This window comes from Rutidosis leptorrhynchoides, chromosome 6, assembly GCF_046630445.1.
Source record: "Rutidosis leptorrhynchoides isolate AG116_Rl617_1_P2 chromosome 6, CSIRO_AGI_Rlap_v1, whole genome shotgun sequence".
Classification (NCBI taxonomy): Eukaryota; Viridiplantae; Streptophyta; class Magnoliopsida; order Asterales; family Asteraceae; genus Rutidosis; species Rutidosis leptorrhynchoides.
The window spans coordinates 86854982-86862157 of NC_092338.1; the positions used below are offsets into that span (position 1 = coordinate 86854982).

At 32.4% G+C, this 7176-nt stretch overlaps 1 long non-coding RNA gene across 1 annotated transcript; it reads right to left on the reverse strand.

The window, feature by feature from the left end:
* Positions 1-3189: 3189 nt before the first annotated feature.
* Positions 3190-6807, reverse strand: LOC139853046 (uncharacterized). The gene is made up of 4 exons (XR_011761264.1): positions 6449-6807; positions 5913-6376; positions 4722-4881; positions 3190-3602 (listed from the first exon to the last, which is right to left on the reverse strand). It is a non-coding gene; the product is annotated as an uncharacterized lncRNA (long non-coding RNA).
* Between the last annotated feature and the right edge of the window lie 369 nt (positions 6808-7176).

The following is a 7176-nucleotide window of genomic DNA, read 5'->3' on the forward strand; positions in this document are numbered from 1 at the left end:
AATGATGTTATTTTTTGTATGAATGATGTTGTTTGAAGTCCATATTTTTTGCAGTTCAAATTCGGTACTAACAGGTAAACTACCGAAAATTACCGGTACCGAACCGGTACCGGTTTTGTAAAAACGGTACGGTACCGGTATTCGAAATTGGGTAAATTCGGTACCGGTACTTTTCGGTTCCGGTACGGTTCGGTACCGGTTCCGTACCGTGCTCATCCCTACATTTGACCTAGTCAAGACTTTGGTCACTTGACAACATTGGTCCCTCGAGTTTAAAAACGGGTGCGTGAATTAACTAAACGAATTATTTTAAATACGCATTTTAACGGAAGATGTTATAATTAAATAACGGACTTAAAATAGTTAAACGAAAAGTAAACGGAAAAAGGCGGGTTATTACAGCTTGATTACCCGATGTTTTACCTTCTATAGGGGAGTCAATGTGCTCGTTCATAGGAGGGTTTACTTGCTTATCAAAATAAATATGAGGTCAAAAGGTCGAAATTTAACAAAATATAAATTAGACGTCAAACATAAAGCGAACCTCATTAAACGCCAAACATAAAGTAATGGTTAAACCAAACACACTGCCATTTTATAAAATAAACATTACCATTTATCTAATGAAGAAATATGGGATTATGGGAAGCTTTTTTTTTTTTTTTTTTTTTTTTTTTTTTTGATTTTATTTTATTAAAGTTATTGTACTTCTCTTTTTTGATGAAGAAACAGATTCTTCACCATCGCTACTCCAACTTCCTAATTGAAATTTACCTATCTCACTTTAAGGTTGAAACCAACCAAGATCTTAGGTAATATTGCCACCCACACCTTCATATTAAAGAATGATGGCCGCTGCTATTAAGCAATGATGGCCGCTGCTATACACCACCATTTCCGGCCACGCTGCTGCGTTTTACCACCAACATGATTTAGTTATAATGAGATGATCAACATGATTTATATTACCACTATTTGTCAATGTCATCTTGTTGAATGCACATACTAACGGATACTTGGATAAAATGTCACGTTAATGAACCGACATTTTAACGCATGTAAGTTGACAATAGTCAATAATAAAATGGCCATTAATATAGTAGCTTTAAGCATAATATTATGAGTTTAAATCTATGGATAAACAGTATGTATATATTCGTGAAACAAAATTGTGTTAATAATGCCTAAAAAATAATGTTACCAGTGCGTGAGTTGTTTTTTTAACATGAATTTAATAGTCGAACAAGTAGATGCTAGGAGTATTGTATTTTTACATTTTAATTTAATTTATTTGGTAAGGCATGAATTAAGCACATGATTGAGAGTTGAGATACAATACATTCACATGTGCGGAGGATACTGAATCAGATCCTTCTTATCATAATCACTGCCAATGCGAAGAACATGGCCAGTGGGCCTTCTTTCATCTCGTACCTCAAAATAATACTAATACTTAAATTGAATAACAAAAGTTTTAAATTATCAATCGAAGAAAACAACAAAATAAATGGCGGCAATAATTCTTGAAGGGACTGAAAGTGTAAATAAAAATTTCTACAAGGGTTAGTCATAAAGATTTTGATAAAGAAGAGTGCTTACCGACTTCTTTGGTATCAGTTCCTTTGCTTTTCAATTTCGTTGGCCATAAAATCCTGTTTTTTCTTGTAATTTTTTTCTTCAACCCGTAACTTAGAAGCAAATTCAATTAAAAATTCTAAACCTCTTCATTTGAATTCTAAATCATTTAGTGTTTAATCATTTTATCGAATCCGACCTTAATAAATTTTGATACTATTATGTCTATAATTGATAAATGTTTAATTTATAAGTTCATAACTGGAAAATGAACAAACAAAATCAAAGTCCTTCATTTACTCCATATGTGTTGTTTCTATTTAAATTAGAATTATACACGTTGATTGAGATTGAGATTTTAATTCTTTGGCGGTTCACATTTGTGAAACAAAATGAAAAAGTGAAGGACTCCACAAATATTCTTATTAAGATTCCTAATACACAAAATTAATATAAAAAAAATCAATAAGATAAGATTGTAAATGAGATATGTACAACTCATGGGTTCATAGTTTATTAATGAAAACGTGGATTGACCATTTTTTTTTTTTTTTCGTTGTACGACATTTTGTACTAATTATAATTGTTATTGACTAAAATTTATTATGTTTTCATAGGTGTATGACACACACAAAAAAAAAAAACTAATATATAGCTCAATCACCTGATAAGTTAAACACAATTGAAATTTATCTCAAAACACATCGAGTAAACCCCAACGAACTAGTAACCAAACAAGATTTTGTTTTGCTTTAACGCCTTTTCATATGTTAAAATGCGGATATAAGTCCATAAGTTTAATTCTTCACTTGCACCAATAATTAGGTAAAGGAATGACTGTTTTTTCATTTTATTCGAGGATTACAAATGTTATTACTTGGATGTCATAGCTTAACCGAGCTATCATATGACAAGTTACAAACACTTTTTTATCACTAGAAGATGTGTTCCTGATAGAAAAGGGTATTCGCCCTAATTGAATATAAGCTACCTTGAATAAAAGAAAGGGAACCTTATTCGTGGACAGATGAGCGTTTGCAACCGTTTACAAATTTTATAATAAGACCTTTTGTGAAATATCGTAGAGCTAGTCACTAAATTATCTTGTGGTTTACTACATATCAATTTTAAATTTTCTTACGGAGTATTATGTTTCAAGAAATATTTTTTTTTTTCCAAAAACAAGAATTCATATAAAAATGGAGACATTTTCAAAAAGAAAACGTTATCAACTAAGAGATATAAGAAAATACCCAGAAAAACTTGTACCTAAAGAGCAAGAAACAAGATATGACCGAGCCACAACATATAAAAACAAAAACCTCAACAAAACTATTAGAAATGAGAATTGTTGGGTTGTGAATCTAGAACCGGATTGAAACTAGAATCGTGTGAACATTTTCATAATAAAGTATTTCAACACAATTGGACACATGTTACACGAAATCAATATTTAGATAAGACCAGTTTGATCAATTTTCTTGTCCAAAAGAGAATTGATCCCTTGCAATTGTAGAGAATTGATTTCTGTAAGTTTGAATTTTAAAAGTGATTTAGAAATGTCAAATTTCTGAAACCTTTCTTCAATGATGAGTTATATTTATAATGGGTCATGATTAAATAACACATCTCTTGGCTATAGAGATGTTTGAATTGGTGCATTCATACCCTAATAAACCACTTAAACATGTCCTAAAACGTCCATGTAAACAAGACAACCATTTGTGAACCATTGCGACTCGTATGAGTAAACATTGCAACTTTTCATCAGACAATGCCTAATGGTGCGGCTCACCTGTCAATTGATGCGGCTTACCAATACATATGAAAACTTTCTAATGTAAATTTCACATTTTTAGTTATATGGTGCGGCGCTTTCGTCAGTAGGTGCGGAGCACCATAAGCCTGGACAATAAACTAACACCCAAACAAAGCTCTCTCTTTAACTCTTTGATGGACATGTACTCCACACTCTTCAAATCCATTCCAAAGCATTAGATATAGCTTCTACTCTCAACCTAACAAATCTAATACACCAAAACATGATACGTTGCATCACACAAAAATCACAAACAATATGTCGCCTTTACAACTAAACTGAAAGTGTGTTTCAAATTCTGCATAGTCTTAAAATTTCACTCTAGATAATGTTTTAAAGTATATAAATAAGAAAATATTTTACATTCCTGATAGAGTAGATAAAAATACATGCTTTTGTCACACATGCTACAAAACTTAGATCTATAACTAATGCCCAGTTCCATCCATCAAAAGAGCCATACATTCCTCATCTTGATGGAAGGTAACTAGCGATTTCAGCTACTTCAAGTACAAATAGCATAAACCAGGCATTTAATAAAACAACTTCATTAGGAGTTACAAAATTGTCCCAATTAAGCTTCATTTTTAATTGATTCGACGCAAATTAAAAGGGTAAACAGAGTTGTTTTATGTCCAGATTACCTATGTTTGAATACAAATTTTTTGACCGATTAAGCATCAAGTCATAAAAAACTTCTTTTCATTAAACATCTAAATGGATATGGGAACAAAATTTAGAGGTTTGACATACACTAAGTAATGAAAGTGAGTAATAAAAGGGAGGTGATTCGTATAACACCTATTATTCCATACACCACCAAATTATTTTTTGGACCATTCTATCTTTCCATACCTTGATTTATATCACGCATTGTCTGATTTTAATTATCTAACTATTTCTTTTGGCCATGTAAAATTTATATCATAAATTTGAACCAAACGATGTAAGCCATACATATTTTTGACCACCTTTCTAGTAGCATCAAACAAATTCTTTTTAATCCTTTTAACTATTAGTCCAAATAGCATCAGATAATCATTTTATGAACCATTTCTTAAACTTCTATAAATGAACTATTCAAAAAACTCACCATAAAAATATTTCAAATCAGTATTGTTCGTGAAAGCTTATGCATTTTGCACTTCCTAAATTGAGAATTAGTTTCTGACCCCTGCAATTAATATTATTTTTCTAGACCTTTATGCATTTATTGTTGGAATGACAAAAATATCTACTAATTGATATATAAGTATGAACAAAATTTATTTTACACTACAAATCCAAACAATCCGTTGATGAAAAATGTAACTACCAAATTTCTTACTTGGAATTGTGGTGGTTACAGCAACAGCACCTCCAAATTCACAACATACTGGTGAGAGGTCCTCTTGGCGTCGACTGTTGAAAGCATGTGACGTGTGGTTCTGAAGAGTAGCTGGTTCATAACAGGTTGAACCCTACTGAAATGTAAAAATGTGATACACCTGCAGTCACCATCATCATGGTGAAAATGCGATACAACTGGTAAATTACTAAAATGTGTAGCAAAATCTTTATTGGTGTGTAGTAAAATAAATTAGCACTCTCAATATACCTTAGGGAAATAATGTTTCTTCTTGGCAAAGCAAGCTTACTTCATCATGATTATAATTACTACATCAACGAAAAAATAGATGCATACCTTTTAATGGGTCAAGGTCAAATTACTTTTTAATTTCTCTATGAGTTCATTTGGACATTGTTTTCGTAATTGTTGTTTCCTCTAAAGATGGACGTACAGACTGTAAATATCAGCTCATACAATGATATACATCTTCATAATTAACTTGTTTAAATATTGAACACAAAGGAAAACTTGAGCTTCCCCCTCTCATTAATTGCACCAAATGTTATTCTTTACTACTGATGTCAACACCAAAATGAAACATAGAGTAAGGCCAGCATATATAAAAAGGAAGAATCCCAATTCATGAAAACAACACTCGTTCATAGATTTAGGAGTTAGGGCTTTTAAACTCAAACTTGCAAGATGATATAAACCAAGAAAATTTGAACCGCTTTAAAACTATCCCAACTTTATAGGTATGACAGAAAATAACGAAACAAAAAATAATGTATTAAAATCTAAAAAGATCAAATAAGGTGCACACCTACAAACAACCATCAACGAATTATATACTCTTTAAAAAACTCACAAAAAGCTAAAGTAACATACCAAAAAGTAGCAAAAAGATTGATGGATGTGAACTCAAAAAAATAAATAAATATTCAGTCACGTCAACCCCAACCTGCCAACCCAAATTGACACACCCCCACTGGTCAAGGTACTCTTTTAAAAATTTACAATCTCAATGATGAACTGCAGATCAAACCGAAATCTAAAAATGGTAACAAAAGCATGGTTAGGGTAGAAATTTAACGACACCAAAAAACAATTTTTTTGCCAAAATACTTAAAACCTCTTCACATTTGCTATGCTAATGAATGTTATAAATAATGCAGCAAAGAAACGCACCTGATGCTATGGCAACCTTACTTCTCAATGTATCACACAATTCAATTCCCTTCACATCTTGACTTTGTATTCAAGTAGATACATGAGATCTGTCTATATCAACCTACCAATTCATATTTAAGGTAAATAACAGATCATTCTTGTGACATCAAATACAAATAATCAAAACATAAACAATTAATCAAAAACTATATTTAAGATTAAATTTCAAATGAAATCAAAATATACAACTTCAATGTATATAAGGTAGACAAATTTTATCTAAGCGAACATAAACCAAGTAATAAAATTAGCCTGCAATTATTGAATTAACGGGAAATTTTTTTCAAACAACCTAAACCTTTAGTGCAAAAACAACATTAAAAAAAAACCTATCTTCAACTACTATCTGAATCGCCAATCCCTATACATCGGCCGAACGGTACCAGCTGACTGACAGTGGCGACGATGGCCTTTATCAAAAGCTGAAAGAAATATTCAGTCGATTACAACTTAGCTAATAATCATTAGCGTAAAGAAGTGATAGAAAATAATACCTGCAATCGAATTGACGTCAGAGATAGCAGCGGCGGTCGTCATGACGACGACGATGGTGATGGTGGCGGAAACCCTAATTTTTACCCCCTAATCTGGGAAGTAGGTCAACACGATGGTGATGGTCATGGTGAAAAAAACCCTAGTTTTTGTTGTAGCTGATGAAGACGAAGTTAGGTTTTTGAATGCGGTGATTGATTTAATGAAGATGGAAGTGGTGGTGGCGGAGGCGGCGTGGGTGGCGGTGGGAGGAAATGAAGTAGGTGTTGGAATGGAGAGGAATTGGAGGGTTTTAAAGGAGGAGTTGAATGTGGTTTTGGGGAATTGTATGAAGCGTACGAGCAAAATCCGGGTGGTTTTTGGTGTGTAAGGTAAATAAATGTAAATAAACAGTCAAACCAATGCATCTATGAAAATGTCACGTAGATAAAATTTCCATCTTGGTATATTACACATTTCAAGAATCCGAAAGTCATGGTGCTCGTAACGTTTGAACTCATCAATCTATTTGATGTTTTATACTTTCTACAATTAGACCCGACACTAATAAGTCATGTGTCCCAATCCTCTCATGAACATATCAAAAGCCAAGTTCAAGCTTTCTTGAAGTGGCAAAACTTCATGTCCACATAGGTAGTTTCTTCAACTTGCTCCTACAAAGCAAATTATCAAAAAAAAACTATTAAGAAGTGTTAAACTTCAACCTCCTTTGTCTTGTACGTCCGAACAC